Source organism: Prionailurus viverrinus, chromosome X (genome assembly GCF_022837055.1).
Source record: "Prionailurus viverrinus isolate Anna chromosome X, UM_Priviv_1.0, whole genome shotgun sequence".
Taxonomy (NCBI): domain Eukaryota; kingdom Metazoa; phylum Chordata; class Mammalia; order Carnivora; family Felidae; genus Prionailurus; species Prionailurus viverrinus.
In genome coordinates, this window is record NC_062579.1 from 96,654,202 (window position 1) to 96,670,636 (window position 16,435).

Consider the following 16,435-nt stretch of genomic DNA (forward strand, 5'->3'; position numbering starts at 1 on the left):
TCCTGCAACTTTATTGAATTCATTTATTAGTTCTAGTAGTTTTTGGTGGATTCTTTATGATATTCTATGTGTATTATCATATCATCATGTATTATCAATTTAACTTCTTTAGCAATATGGATGCCCTTCATTTCTTTTTCTTATCTGATTGCTGTGGCTAAGACTTCTAGTACTATGTTCAATAAAAGTGGCAAGAGTGTGCATCCTTGTCTTGTTCCTGACCTTACAGGTAAAATGTTCAGTTTTTCACCATTGAGGATTATGTTAGTTGTGGGTTTTTCAAATATGGCCTTTATTACACTGAGGTATGTTCCCTATAATCACATTTTGTTGAGTATTTTATCATGGATGGATGTTGTACTTTCTCAAATGCTTTTACTTCATCTATTGAGATGATCATATAATTTTTTAATATAAAATTTATTGTCAAATTGGTTTCCATACAACACGCAGTGCTCATCCCAACAGGTGCCCACCTCAATGCCCATCACCCACCCTCTCCTACCTCCCACCCCCCATCAACCCTCACTTCATTCTCAGTTTTTAAGAGTCTCTTATAGTTTGCTTCCCTCCCTCTCTTTTTTTCCCCTTCCCCTCCCCCATGGTCTTCTGTTAAGTTTCTCAGGATCCACATAAAAGTGAAAACATATGGTATCTGTCTTTCTCTGTATGGCTTATTTCACTTAGCATAACACTCTCCAGTTCCATCCATGTTGCTACAAAAGGCCAGATTTCATTCCTTCTCACTGTCAAGTAGTATTCCATTGTATATATATAAAAAAACTTCTTTATCCATTCATCAGTTGATGGACATTTAGGCTCTTTTCATAATTTGGCTATTGTTGAAAGTGTGGTTATAAATATTGGGGTACAAGTGTCCCTATGCATCAGCACTCCTGTATCCCTTGGGTAAATTCCTAGCAGTGCTATTGCTGGGTCATAGGGCTGATCTATTTTTAATTTTTTGAGGAACCTCCACACTGTTTTCCAGAGCAGTTGCACCAGTTTGCATTCCCACCAACAATGCAAGAGGATTCCTGTTTCTCCACATCCTCGCCAGCATCTATAGTCTCCTGATTTGTTCATTTTAGCCACTCTGACTGGCGTGAGGTGATATCTCAGTTGTTTAACATAGTGTTGGAAGTTCTAGCATCAGCAATCAGACAACAAAAGGAAATCAAAGGCATCAAAATTGGCAAAGATGAAGTCAAGCTTTCACTTTTTGCAGATGACATGATATTATACATGGAAAACCCGAGAGACTCCACCAAAAGTCTGCTAGAACTCATACATGAATTAAGCAAGATCGCAGGATACAAAATTAATGTAGAGAAATCAGTTGCATTCTTACACACTAATAATGAAGCAACAGAAAGACAAATGAAGAAACTTATCCCATTTGCAATTGCACCAAGAATCATAAAATATCTAGGAAGAAACCTAACCAAAGATGTAAAAGATCTGTATGCTGAAAACTATAGAAAGCTTATGAAGGCAATTGAAGAAGATACAAAGAAATGGAAAAACATTCCGTGCTCATGGATTGGAAGAATAAATATTGTTAAAATGTCAATACTACCCAAAGCAATCTACACATTCAATGCAATCCCAATCAAAATTGCACCAGCATTCTTCTCAAAACTAGAACAAGCAATCCTAAAATTTGTATGGAACCACAAAAGACCCCGAATAGCCTAAGTAATTTTGAAGAAGAAGACCAAAGCGGGAGGCATCAAAACCCAGACTTTAGCCTCTACTACAAAGCTGTAATCATCAAGACAGCATGGTATTGGCACAAAAACAGACACATAAACCAATGGAATAGAATAGAAACCCCAGAATTGGACCCACAAACGTATGGCCAACTCATCTTTGACAAAGCAGGAAAGAATATCCAATGGGAAAAAAAACAGTCTCTTAAACAAATGGTGCTGGGAGAACTGGACAGCAACATGCAGAAGAATGAAACTACACCATTTTCTTACACCATTCACAAAAACAAACTCAAAATGGATAAAGGACCAGAATGTGAGACAGGAAACCATCAAAACCCTAGAGGAGAAAGCAGGAAAAGACCTCTCTGACCTCAGCCGCAGCAATTTCTTACTTGACATGTCTCCAAAGGCAAGGGAATTAAAAGCAAAAATGAACTATTGGGACCTCATGAAGATAAAAAGCTTCTGCACTGCAAAGGAAACAATCAACAAAGCTAAAAGGCAACGGATGAAATGGGAAAAGATATTTGCCAATGACATATCGGACAAAGGGCTAGTATCCCAAATCTATAAAGAACTCAACCAAACTCCACACCCAAAAAACAAATAACCCAGTGAACCAATGGGCAGAAGACCTGAATAGACACTTCTCTAAAGAATACACCCAGATGGCCAACACACACATGAAAATATGCTCATCAGGGAAATACAGATCATATGATTTTTATTCTTCATTTTGTTGATGTGGTATATGAAATGTGGTTTACCAATATTTTGCTCAAAATTTTTGCATTTGTGTTCATCACAGATATTGCTGCTGTATGCAGGGCATGCTCTGGCAGAACAGCTAAAGCTAAAAAGTATGCACAAACCAGTGTTGTCCCTGGTCACTCCACCCAAAATGTGCCCTGGCAGGACAGCTGAAGCTGAAGTGCTTGCATGCCAGGTTGTCCCAGGGCTCTCCACACCAAGGGCAACCTGGCGGGATAGCTGAAGCTGAATGAGTGCAAGCCAGAATGTACCAAGGTGCTCAGTGTAGGGCGTGCTCTGGCCAGGAGACTGGAGCCAAGGCCAGTATGGGTGGGAGTGTTCTGGGGCACTCCCCACAGGAGGCGCCCTGGTGGGGTGGCTGAAACTGAAATCACTTGAGTAAGAGGCTCCCGTGATGCTCCATACAGGGCACCCTGGGAGGGAAGCTGGATCTGAAGCAGACATAAGTGAGGGATTCCAGATTGGCCTGTACCAGGAGTGCCCTAGCAAGGCATATGAAGCTGAAGTGGTGTGGGCCTGAAGTGTTCCAAAGTGCTTTGCACCTGTGTCACCTTGATGTCAAAGCTGAGGCTATAGTGAGCGTTAACCAGGTGTGTACTACCTTGTGGTTACCTTGAAGGGATGTCTGCAGCTGGTGTGGGCTAGGGGCCTGGGGCTCACTGAGGTGGCAGGCCAGTTAGGGAAACTGGGCTATGCACTGTTCTGTGGTCTCAAGGTGGATAAGGAGGAAAGACAGCCCATCAGCCTCATTCACCTGGAGGCCATTCCAGCAGCTTCCCTTGCCATTTAATGAAGTTCTAGGGCTGGCTTTTTTGTATTCTGGTTGCCCTATCAAAATGGACTTTTCTTCTATTCCCCAGTACAACTGGGGCTAGTATGGGCTTGTGGACCCAGGGCTCACCAAAGTGGCAAGCCAGCTATTGTGATCAGACCCTGCTCTGGTCTGTGCTTTTACGATGGAGTGAGAGCATAAACCATGTAGGTCTCTAGTCCCTCTGACCTGGAGTGTTCCTGAAGTTCCTCTGCCATTTTAAACAGTTGCTTTTTTACTATGCCACAGTGCAACTCGGCTAGTGTGGGTTTGTGGACCTGAGGCTCACTGAGGTGGCAAGCACATCCGGCTCCGGTTTGCACTTTTAAGGTGGTGGAGGAGTATAAACTGTGTCACCCTCCAGTCCCTCTGCCTGAGGAGTGTCCACAGCACCTTCACCATGTGGCATAAAGTTGTACTGTTTTCTCTTTTATCCGCTAGTTGCTTTTTTAAACCACCTGTTTTTCTGTGCCCAAGGACAGAAGAATCTTTTCCCAGTCTCTCATTACTTCTTATCCCTCTCCCCTGAAGTGCACATTGTTGGGGACTTGGGACTCCCCTGACTCCATCTCTCTTTTTTTGCTGTCTTCTCTATCTTTTGTTGTGCAGAAGCTGTCCAGTTGTCCCTCAGTTCTCCTTCAGGAGGAATTGCTTTATAAATACATGTAATTTGGTATGTTCCATGGAAGGGTGAGTTTGGAGTCTTCCCATGTTGCCCTCTTGGACTGGACACGTAATTTAAGTGTTTTGCTAACTGATTTTTATAAACTTATTGTAATGAGACTAGATGTCTGATAAATTCTTAGCCAGTCCAAGATCTTTGTCTTTGTCCTGTCCTTGCCCTTGCCAGAATTCATCCTGGCCTTTTAAATTAACATTTAAAGAGTAGATCTCTTTACACTGTGGTTTTGAGCTTATGAAAATTTGTTTTAGAATTGAGTTTTCCTTCCAGAATTTCCAAACACTTTCATGGATCTAAATTATTTCCTTTATCCTAAACCAGAAGTCACAGTGATTTAGACTTTTGGGAATTCAAAACAAATACATTTATCCAACCTATGGTATGTTAAAATATAGGCCCTCAAGTACTAGGCAATGAACAAAAACAACAAACCAGAAAAGACCTCTTTATCTTTTAAATAAAAGTCTATTTTTAGAAATATAGACAAAGTAGTTGACATCAGGACCTGCTGGACTACCATGCCTCTTGAAAGTTAAAGGACAATTAAACATGCAGGGTTGAAGTGGAGTGTGATTAGATGGGTTAGATTAGGAAGAAACAATATATATATTTTTTAAATCAGAAAGTAAGGGGCGCCTGGGTGGCTCAGTCAGTTGAGCATCCAACTTTGGTTCAGGTCATGATCTTATGTTTGTGAGTTCAAGCCCCGCGTCAGGCTCTCTGCTGACATCTCAGAGACTGGAGCCTGCTTCAGATTCTGTGTCTCCCTCTCTCTCTGTTCCTCCCCTGCTCACACTATGTCTCTCTCTCAAAAACAAATAAACATTAAAAAAGTAAAAAATAAGGGATAATAATGGGAAATGTATAAAGCAGAATCATGGGTGAGAATAAAAGGGCTGGCCCAGAAGTGATCTCTTAAGCATCTAGAAGAAGTCCATAGTATTTTTTTATCTATCAAAAATATGAAGCTCCTGATAGTTTTCAAACTATACTATGGCCAGGCTATTATTTTTAACCCTGGTACAATCCAGTTATATGATTTTGATATAAAGGACCATTTGCTAATTTCTAACCAGGTCCCCTCATAGCTTTCTCTTAGTTTCAGTACTTTCAAATTAAAGATATGCACTCTACAGAATATTGTCAAAAAATCCCTGAAACTCCCCAAATACTGTATGTACATTAAATTTCATTTAAATGTTGCTCCTTCTAATTCATTTTCTACCTGTGCAGACTTGATAATTTTGCAACTTTCTAGGAAGACTTCATTTGGAATTGTATATTGGAGTTATTAATGCTTTCACTAAATATTCCAGTTTGCCCCTTCCTAGAGGCACAAAGCAGGATTGCATTTTCTGTACTGCCTCCTTGTGGCTGAATGGAGACATTACTAGTTGTGGTCTGAGTTGTGAGCCATTTACTTGCCAAATTTAATTTGAGATGGATGAAAAACTTTCCAGCACTTTTTCCACCTATGCTACAATGGCTGATGTTGATTGTTTAAGTTGGTGATTTTTTTCTCTGCCTGGATTTTGGAGTAAGGTGACTTGGAGCAGAGCCATTCAACAACAAACAATAGACCAGTATTGTGTGGGAGAAATGCATCTGTTCTAAGAACTAACATTTTGGAATTGTTTGTTACTACAAAATAATTTATGATGATGAAATTATAAAATTATTTTGAGCATCACATGTAAGCATCAAAGGTATGTATAAATATTCCAGATAAAAAATAATACAGCCATCAATGATTAAATGCTTTTTGTTTGTTTCCTTACATGATATTTTTCAGACAGGGGGTGGGCTGTATGTATAAAGATGTTTTAGTTAAGCCCACATTTTTTAGTGCTTGACATTATATCAAAGAAATACAAGAATTCGCCGAGAGAATATAGATGTACAGTTTGGAAATAGACTTTAGATACTACATTACCTGACACTGTGTGTATTTTTTGGCTGTACAAAAATTATAATATCTTCCAAATGACTGCCTTCATTTTCTTTTAAATTACCTAAGAGTCCAAAAATCCAAAGAAACAGAAAGGGTCTCCGGACATAAAAGGTAGCTAATGAATCCTAAAAGTATATTTTTCTCTCCCTTGTTGGGGAGAAGGGAACACCTCACTGCTTATCAAACATTTACAATATAAGACATCAAATTGTTACACAGAATCAAAATTTTTTAAGGATCCAAAGAAAGTGGCAATTGCTACTACATCTTCTTTTTTCCTTCCTCTATTTTCTTCCCTTCTTTCTGTCTCTACACATCTCCTTCATATGGTACTCATGGCTTTCTCTCAATTTCTCCTTATTTTCATTACATGTTAAAAAGTATTTAAGAATCTCTGGAAATTGAAAATAACATAGAAAATTAATACTAAATTATTTGAGCTTATATGGATTTTAAATTCCTGGCTTAAGGGATCTATGCAAAGAGCTAACGTAGACACTTTTATCTTGATCTGTACGGCTAGTTGGAGTTGATATGTTTTCTACACAAAATTTAAAAAAAAATACTCGTCGGTGGTTTTCCTCAATGCTTGTTTGAAATTTTGTTAAATGAGAGTTAACACATATCTTTGTAATACTGTCTATACTGTAATGTTTTTCTTAAGTCTATAAAAGACTGAGTAGGAGCATCATAAATTGCCTAAAATTCTTATTGCATTTACAAACAAGGAGATGGAGAAAAGCACTGCTGAGAAGGCAGACCTTCTGATAATGAGTTTGGCTTAGTGAGTTTAAAAGAACAATGAGAATGCATAGAAAAGGTTCAGAATTTTTTTCATAGTTGGGTTTATTTCTTACACAATCATTTAATTTGTGAAAAACAATAGAACAATCCTGATATTTCACTTTTTTTAACCAAGAAAATCTTAAATTACATTATTAAAAAATTTAGATTACTCCAGAACATAAAGCATTAAAAACCATCTTTCTCCACTCTTTTTTTCTCCTAAACCTGACAGATAAACTTTGAAGGTAGTTCTTCATTTAGAGGGAAGGATTATATATGCTACAGAATCACAGATGAGGAAAGTCTTCCCTGCATTTAGGGAGGGCTTCAAAGAGGAGGTGGTGTTTGAAACATAAAGTGTAGTAGCTTCTCATATGGTATGAAATTTTACAGGCAAAGGGAACAATACAAATCAAGACACAAGCATTCAAATGTATGATGTGTTCAAGAACATGTGCTATCATGTAGAACATATCACATTAGGGAGGAGTACTAGACGAGGATTGAAAGAAAGCTGAGCCAAGCTGGAAAGCACCTTGTATAGCATTGTTAGTAAGGATATAGTGCAGGAAATATATGCTTTAAATTTTCCCACACAACTAATAGTTAACAGAATTGATATTTGAATGTAAGCAGGCTTGTCTCCAGAGTTTGTGCTCTTAACCCCAGAGTCTGTGCTCTAAATCACTATGCTGTAGATAAATGTATGGATAATAGCTTTTATGAATAAAGCACAAGCTAAGGATCAGGAAGCAAGGGGTGACTGTGTAAGGTGGCATTCATTATAACTTTGGGGGAAGTAAACTTTCGACTGATACTTGAAGTATGTTATTTTCATTATGAGCAGAGAGGAAGCACAAAGTAGCCAAAAGAAGAGCAAATACCTCATTTGATTCTTTGCTTTAAAGTAATCTTGCATTTTCTCTCTTCTCTTTGTTACCCTCCCCTGCCCTTTATTCCCTTCCACCTCTTCCTCCTTCTCCTCTCTCTTTCTCTTCTGTCTCATTTGTATATCATATTATCAAGGGGCTGTAATTCAAGTCACCAAGCCATTCTAACTTTGTTTGCAATTTAAAACAAGAAATAGTTCTTTCTGAGATATATTTTGCAGTTAATAGACAAACGGAAACATATAACATATTTCTAGATCATATTTACAAACTACAAATGTTTGGGATCTTATTTCTCTTTAGAGCTCTCACGATGGTGTTTTTATAATACATTGTGGATCTGCATTACAATCACATTAATGAAGAATTCCATCACCATATCTACTTATTAAATGCAATTATAAAACCTGAGCTGCTTGGCTAAGGTATTCATTAACCTTTTCAGAGCTTATTATAGGAAATCTAATCACATGGAGATTTTAGACTGCATTGTGAAAATGAGTCCAGTTGTCATGTACAGTAAATTTTAATACCCAAATTCTCTGTAAATTGGGCAGTTTCCTGAAATTGAACGAGGAAGCTCTATTTAATCAGCTTAAAAGTATGAAATTTGAATTCATTTGCACTGTAAAAATAATGCCTATATCTGAGATAAATGCTAAAAGAACATTTTACTTTTTATTCTAAGTAAAGTTCCTGCATTTATTAATTTTATTTCTCTTTATATGTTTTAAACCTTATAAATTCTGATTGAAATTGTAGATTCAGTAATAAACATTGTAATTTGCGTTTCCCATTCCAACATTCACTTAAAATACTGAAAGAATGTTAAGTATTTTGTTTTTAATAAACGCATTTAACTTGTTTCATATTGTTTCTATAGTGTATAATGCAGACCAACTTTGTTTATTTACCATATGTGGAGTACCTTTAATTCAAATTATTTGTTCTTAAATTGTTAATATTGCTTGAATCAGCACTACTACACTATATATAAAATTCTATACAGAAGAATGATTTAACAATCATAGTTACTTTCAATCTTCAAACTGCTTACAATTTCCAAACCATTTGGCATTGTTAGTAAGTCTCAACTTGTAGAATGTTAATTTTCCCTTGTTTTATAACTACTCTCCCCTTTTTCTCCTACCTCTTTGAACATCTTTTATCTGTTCTAGTCAATTACCCTTTTACTGGTAATTCTGGGCCTCCTTGGGGCTCTACGCATGTCCATTTTTATATTCTGATTCTGACAAGCCTTTCTAGAATATTTCTTCTCTTATTTTCTCTCTCTCTCTCCATATATATATATATATATATATATATATATATATACATATATATACATATATATACATATACATATATATATTAAACAAATTGTTAATTTTTCATTTAACCACTCATTCACTTATTTAAGAAATATTTTTGAGCACCTACTATGTGTTAACTATTTTGCTATGCATTGGATTAAGCATAGTTCCTGTCTTCTAGGAACTTATAGACCAATGAAAGACTCAGGAAAATAGATGTGGGGTTTTTAGGCCAAGGTAAAGGCTTTGGTAAGTACTTTTGTGGTTGCATCCGAATATATAGGAATGGAGTATTAAGAAATAAGCACAGTTCTTTTCAAACATTTGAAGAAATATTTGCAGTCAGAATTTTATTAAAATAATATTTAACTTGTGGGGTGCCTGGGTAGCTCAGTTGGTTGGGCGCCTGACTTCGGCCGAGGTCATGATCTCATGGTTCGTGGGTTCAAGCCCAGCATCGGGCTCTGTGCTGACAGCTCAGAGCCTGGAGCCTGCTTTGAATTCTGTGTCTCCCTCTCTCTCTGCCCCTTTCCTACTCACATTCTGTCTCTCTCTGTCTCTCAAAAATAAATAAACATTGAAAAAAATTGTTTAAATAATATTTGACTTGTATAATATATACATATAAATGTTTTTTAATAGTGACAGAAATATCTTAATATTGGTAATAGCCATTATTCATTTTAACAGTCTCCTGAAAACTAAGTTTAGTGGTGCCTTATTAATGAATTCTCAAGATATTCAGTAAAAACATAAGTTGTGACAAAGTTCTTAAAAATGACAGACATTAACATAGAGATATTGATTATTACAGTGAAAGTTGTCTTACCATTAAGCATTTTAAAAATGTGAGTTGGTGACAGACCGAACATGTACTCATCTACTTGTATCTTTACCTATATTCTTATTTTACCTATTCCAACTAATTTCATCATTAAATATTTTGAGAATTATTTCCAATGTAAAGATGCAGATTATCATTTAAGAATTCTTTGAGCCAAATATTGGCATAGGAAAGATCCCACTAATATGATCTTGCTATAAAATACATTATTAAATGCCTGAATCTATTGGCAATGAGTTCTAAAGGCCATTATGTGAAGAGCAGAGACAACTACCTGCACATTTAAATATTCCCTTTTCTTAATGGCAGTGCAAGGGAAGTTAAAAGTCAGTCATCAAATGATGCTGTGAATCATATCAGCAATTTCTTGTATAAGTGACATGGAAATTGGAGTAGATGGAAATGTGGATAATTTATGAATTTTAATGCCACCTGTAAATGCAGTCATGATTTTTGCAATTATATTCTATTTCACTTTTAGTTGACTAATGAAAGGATACAGATAACGAAAGGATTTCTTGTTAAAAGCAGAAGAGCAAGCTTATCTTTAAAACATCAAGGAACCTAAGTGCTAAAGTACTATCGAGTTTTCAGCCCTGGACATTAATAAATGCCCCTGGAGTAAATTTCTCTCATTATAAGACTGAAAGAAAGAGAAAATGCTGTTGAGAAGTACAGTGGTCAAGACAGACTCAGAAGCTAGACTGTATTGATTCAAACTCCACCTCTACCAGTTATTGATTGTGTCTCTTGAGCAAGTTATTTAACTTTTTAGTGCCTCAATTTAGTCATTTAAAAATTAGGGTAATAATTAGAATACCTGCCTCATAAGGTTGTCGTGCAGATTTAATTTTTTTTAATGTTTACTTATTTTTGAGAGAGAGACAGAGTGTGAGTGGGGAGGGGCAGAGAGAGAGGGAGACACAGAATCTGAGGTAGGCTCCAGGCTCTGAGCTGTCAGCACAGAGCCTGACGCGGGGCTCAAACTCACAGACCACAAGATCATGACCTGAGCTGAAGTCAGACACCTAACCAACTGAGCCACTCAGGCGCCCTGATTGTTGCACAGATTAAAGAAGATTAATATAGACAGAGCACTTACAACACTTCTTGGTATGTTCTTGCTATTACATTTTTAGAACCAGTACAAAATAATGCAAAATGTTAAAAAACATGTAATGCTTATAATTTATGTGAAAGTAATTTGGAAACTATAAACATAATAAAACTAAAAGTTTTAATTTATATATTTCAATAGTTATGGATTAAAGTTTAAGATAATGGAATGCTAGAGACATCTAAATAATCTGCCAATGACACAAATGCTATCTCATGAAAATGCAGATCCCAATGAAACATGTTCCTAAACATCCTTGGTAAAATTTATGAACAGAGAGGACAAAAGAAAAAATAGAAAGTGATACAATATCCAGAGTTAAAAAAAAAAAGTTTTCTCTAGAGGACTAAAGGTCATCTGGGATCAGATATCTCATAAGCAGCAGTTGAAGACAATTTTAACCTATGTATTGAGTTCTAAAGAAAAAAAAATCCCTATCTAGAAATCTATACTACATACTATTTGATCATTGTACTAGAAAGGCAATTAGAGCTTTTTAGATATTGTTATATTGTCTTCAGGACTGTGATATTACAGATAAACCTAGGGCCAGCTTTCTTTTTTTTTAGATTATCTTTATTATTTTTTCCTTTCCAGATGCCTGCAGCACTTTAAAATTATCCTTATAATGTAAGAATTTAACCACAATATATTTGGGTATGGGTTTCTTTTCAGTATTTTTGTGTGGAAGTTATTAAGATGTCTCAAAGTATGTACACGGGTATTTCTTCAATTCAGGAAAGTTGTCTTCCACTATATTTTGTATTATAATTTCTGTTATATTTGTTCCTCAGATATACCAATTATTCATAGGCTACATCTCTATTTTTTCCATAGATACCATTTTCCCTCTCATATTCATCCTTTTTCCTTTCCTTGGGGCTCTAGTAAAACTTCCTAAATTTTTATCCCACATTACTAATTTGATATTCTACATTATATTTCTTCTTCTTAATAACTCAAATATGCATTTTAAATTTCCCGATCTTCTATTACATTTTTAGTTTATTGATATTCTTCTTTATCTTGCTCATCTCCCTTTTCACCTACTTTATTGCCTGTATATCTCAGAATGTTGCCCATATGACTTTGTGTTTTTGTACCTCCAAAGTATTTTTCCCCCACTATGTTTAGTATGTCAAAGAATTATAAGATATTTTTTTCTGGATCTTAGAGGAACTCAATTGCTGTGATATTAACTTTTGAATTTTATGTTCCATTCCCTGTTTTCTCTGAATTTTTGGTATCCCATGTGCTGAGAGTTTTCTCTTTACTCATTTTCAAATGAAGCAAGTTCTCTTCAAACAAAATATTTGGCAATAGAACCAATGAGTTGTTTGCCTTTGGTCTCAGTCTTTGCCAACTCAAAGAATGGCTGAATAGCTTTTTTGATCCATAGTTAGAGGAGAAGTTAATGTCCACATATTTTAGCCCCATTTTCTGTGTTTCAGCTGTCATGTGCTTAACATAGTTTTGCTTTAATTCGGTAGCTTTTCTCCACATGCAACCTTGTTCCATAATGTACTATGAAAATTTATAATGTCCAGGACCTAGCTATAGTGGTTTATTTGTGGGCCTCACATGTTCCTAGAATAAATTATGCTACTACCAATTGCCTATCCAGTCATATTTCTGGGAGTTGCTATATCTCAATGAACATAGAAAGATGGATAGCATATAAAAAAGCACCTTCACAGTAGAGATACGGTTGTCTACAGTTCTGGTTAGTATAGATCTTGGGACTCTGAGCTATGGGCTATGGTGTAGAATTACATAATCTCATCTCTATAACCCCCTAGTCATCTTACTTTCATGAGACAAACTTTTGCTAGTTTCTTAGTCTAGTCTCATTACCGCAGATACTGACATTTTCTCTTTGTTTTGTTTGTTTTTATCTTTGGCTCTGTGTGTTCTTATCATTTTCTGTGGATTCATTATATTTTTACAACAAGTTGAGAAAGACTTCATCAGAGGCTAAAACCCATATATATTTTAAGCCAGAAATTGCCCATCAATTATTCAATATAGCATATGTTACAGATGGACAAAAGAGTTAGACAGAAATGATGCAAATTAATCATCACTACCGGGGAAAACATCTCAATGCTCTACTATTGGTTAATAGTTTCATCATCTTTTTAGATTGATGGACTCTCACACATACAAAAATGACTACCTTGATCTGAGTAGTCCTAGAGCAAAAATCTAGCTTAGAAAACCTACTTACTACCATTGTTTCAAGTGATGTGAATATCTCATTTTACTAACATAAAATATAAAATATATAATTGGAGTTAATTTGCTTAACTTATGAAGGCTATAGTAAGGATTCAAGTGTAACTTTATACTATTAATAAGCAGCTTATAAATTCATACTTGACCATGACAACTTAAAAGTATTAGAGTACATTAAAAATATGCCCCCTGCATCATGCATAAGAGTTTGGTTGACCAAAAACCTCAAATACTCTCTGCTTACATTAACTGCCTTTTCCATACCATACCTAGAAAAGAATATCACTTTACTATCTTTTGTAGGCCTCATACTCACCATATCAGCTGCTAAATCCAAGTTGGCATCTTCATCAGTGCCTTCCTTGTGCTTTGTGTTAGTAGCCAAAAGCTCTTTTGCTTTGCCCAAATTGTCAAGTCCATCTGCCAGTAGCCTCTCAGCTCATTATGCCATCTGCTAGGCACTGACCTGTATCACTCCCCTTGGTCCAGATGCCACATTGTATGTGTCTGGCATCTCAAAATATTCCCTACTGTTTCACATTCTTCCAGAATATAGAGAAATGACTCAACCTGACATTTGAAATCTAGCTACAGCTGGAGCAAAAAGAACTGGTATTTTACTCTGTGAAGCATTTCAACTATTCAATGCAATAAGTATTTTCTCAAAATAGCAGTGAAGTGTTTCACTGTAGAACAAGATAGTTGGGATTTTTTTCTAGGAAATACTGACTGAATGGGAGGCAAATATTCATGTATATCCAATGACTTTCCTGAGTAAACATGAAAGCAATTTTGAAAGGGGTATATGTTTAAAGGCTTTAAGTTAAAATTTAGCCTTCTAAAATGCAGTGTTTACATTACTGGGAGACATCACAGAGTAGAAAAGGAAACACAGGCTTTGTGGTAGGAGGGCAATGTTGGGCTCTCAGCTCTCTCTTACTAGTTCAAGGATCTTGGGCAGTGTGTTTAATCTTCCTGAGTTTTAATTTATTCATCTGCAAAATGGGAACAGAAACTTACCTCACAGGATTGCTAAGAGAATTAACTAAAGCTATGTACCCTAATACAGTATGTTAATTTAAAATATTTTTAATGTTTATTTATTTTTGACAGAGAGACAGAGTGATAGTGGGGGAGGGGCAGAGAGAGAGTGAGAACTGAATCTGAAGTAGGATCCAGGCTCTGAGCTGTCCGCACAGATCTCGATGCAGGGCTCAAACTTACAATCTGTAAGATCATGACCTGAGTTGAACTTGGACGCCTAACCAACTGAGCCACCCAGGTGCCCCTAAATAGATATCCATTTTGAGCACTTACTAGGAATATGGGACAGTGCTAAGTGATTTATACACATTTTGAGTTTGTTGGTTTTCCCTCTTGCTTTACTTTTATATTTGAGTTTTACTGTATTCTTTATTTAAAAAATTTTTTTAACCTTTATTCATTTTTGAGAGACAGAGACAGAGCACAAGTGGGGGAGGAGCAGAGAGAGAGGGAGGCACAGAATCCGAAGCAGGCTCCAGACTCTGAGCTTTCAGCACAGAGCCTGATGTAGGGCTCAAACCCACAAACTGCAAGATCATGACCTGAGCCGAAGTCAGATGCTTAACTGACTGAGCCACCCACGTGCCACCAGTATGTTAATTTTAAAATACTTAAAGTCACTCAGTTACTACTTGGTAGGTTTTTAGAGAGGCTCAACACTAAAAAAGTTACTGCCCTTACCTAAGTGACTAACTCCTGGAGAGTAACTTAGATGCTGCAGAAAGAGCCCCCTACAGTACAAAATGAGCTTTGAGTACCCTTTCATTTTTCATATTGAGTTCTGGTATTTCATTGGAGGTTTGGCAATAAAGTACAATGATATTACAACACCATAAAACACTCTATATATTGAAAGAAGTCTGTTTTGTGGATATTTGTATCTCTAGCTGAATTTAAAATTTGCATTCCTTCATTTTTGATGGGTGAGGTATTAAAGAAACAGTAAAGTGAATGAGAGGTCATTGGCAGCTGTATCAAAGATAGCAGCAGAAAATTTTAAAATCAAAACACACACACACACAAGAACACACACACATTTTAAAATGAGAAAGTAAAGAAGAACATTATTTTGAAATACCAACTTATTAAAAAATGGCATTTGTTATCTAAATATCATGAAAAGTAATTCAATGAGGCTGTGACAATCAAATTGTCATCCTGTTATGCCAACATTCACTGACAGTCACTAAATAAAAAGATAAAGGGGCATAAGTCAGCTACTACCATGAAACTCATTGAGATGAAAAAGATGTACAGATTTTTGTTTTTATATTGCAGCAGAGGACCATTTTCCTGATGTGTAAAACAACAATTGTGGCATTTTTATAAAACCATTAGGCAAATAATGGCATATTTTAATAAATTGCATTCTAAACACTCTCCAGCACAAATAAAATGAAAATACATGTCTAAGACCTACACAAAGACCTATACATCTACATATAAATACACATGGAAAGAATATTGCACCCTTTAAAATTTTTAGTTTTCCATTTTATTTGAGCAAAGAAAATATTTAATATAAAATCCAGACCAAATAAAGAGTATTCAAGTTAAAATGACCAACACCAACAAATATCTCTCACTGCCTTTGGTCCAATCTACCACAACCAGAATTCTCAAAGATCCTATATTGAAGATGATTCTTAAGAAAATAGAAAACATTCACTTATGAGTAGGAGAGACAGAACAAGAAAAAATAGTAAAAATTTAAGGCTAGTATTTTGTATAGGCCTGGCCTACTTGCAAAAATATCTGTATGTAGTTAACTCCTATCCTATGACTGCTTACATAATTCCTGAAAGTTTTTCTATAACTCCTAGATATATTAAACACTATTATTGACTAGATAAAGTGTATCGCATTCTTAAAATTTCTTAACTCAAATAAAAATACTAAGGGAATAAAAATACTTTTCAAAGGAGACTTTTGAAATTGAGATGTAAAATTGACTGGATAAAGTCACAATGAGGATTGCAGAAGCAGAGGAGAGAATTGGTGATATAGAAGATAAAATTATGGAAAATGATGAAGCTGAAAAGGAGAGAGAAAGAAGGCTATTAGATCATGAAGGGAGACTTAGAGAACTCAGGGTTTCCATAAAGCAAAACAATATCCATACCACAGGAGACCCAGAAGAAGTGCAGGAAAAAGGAGAAGGTTTGAACAAATTTTAGCTGAGAACTTCCTTAATTTGGGTAAGGAAACAGGTATCCAAGTCCTAAAAATCAACAGAAATGGGTCTACACCATGACATATCATAGTGAAACTTGCAA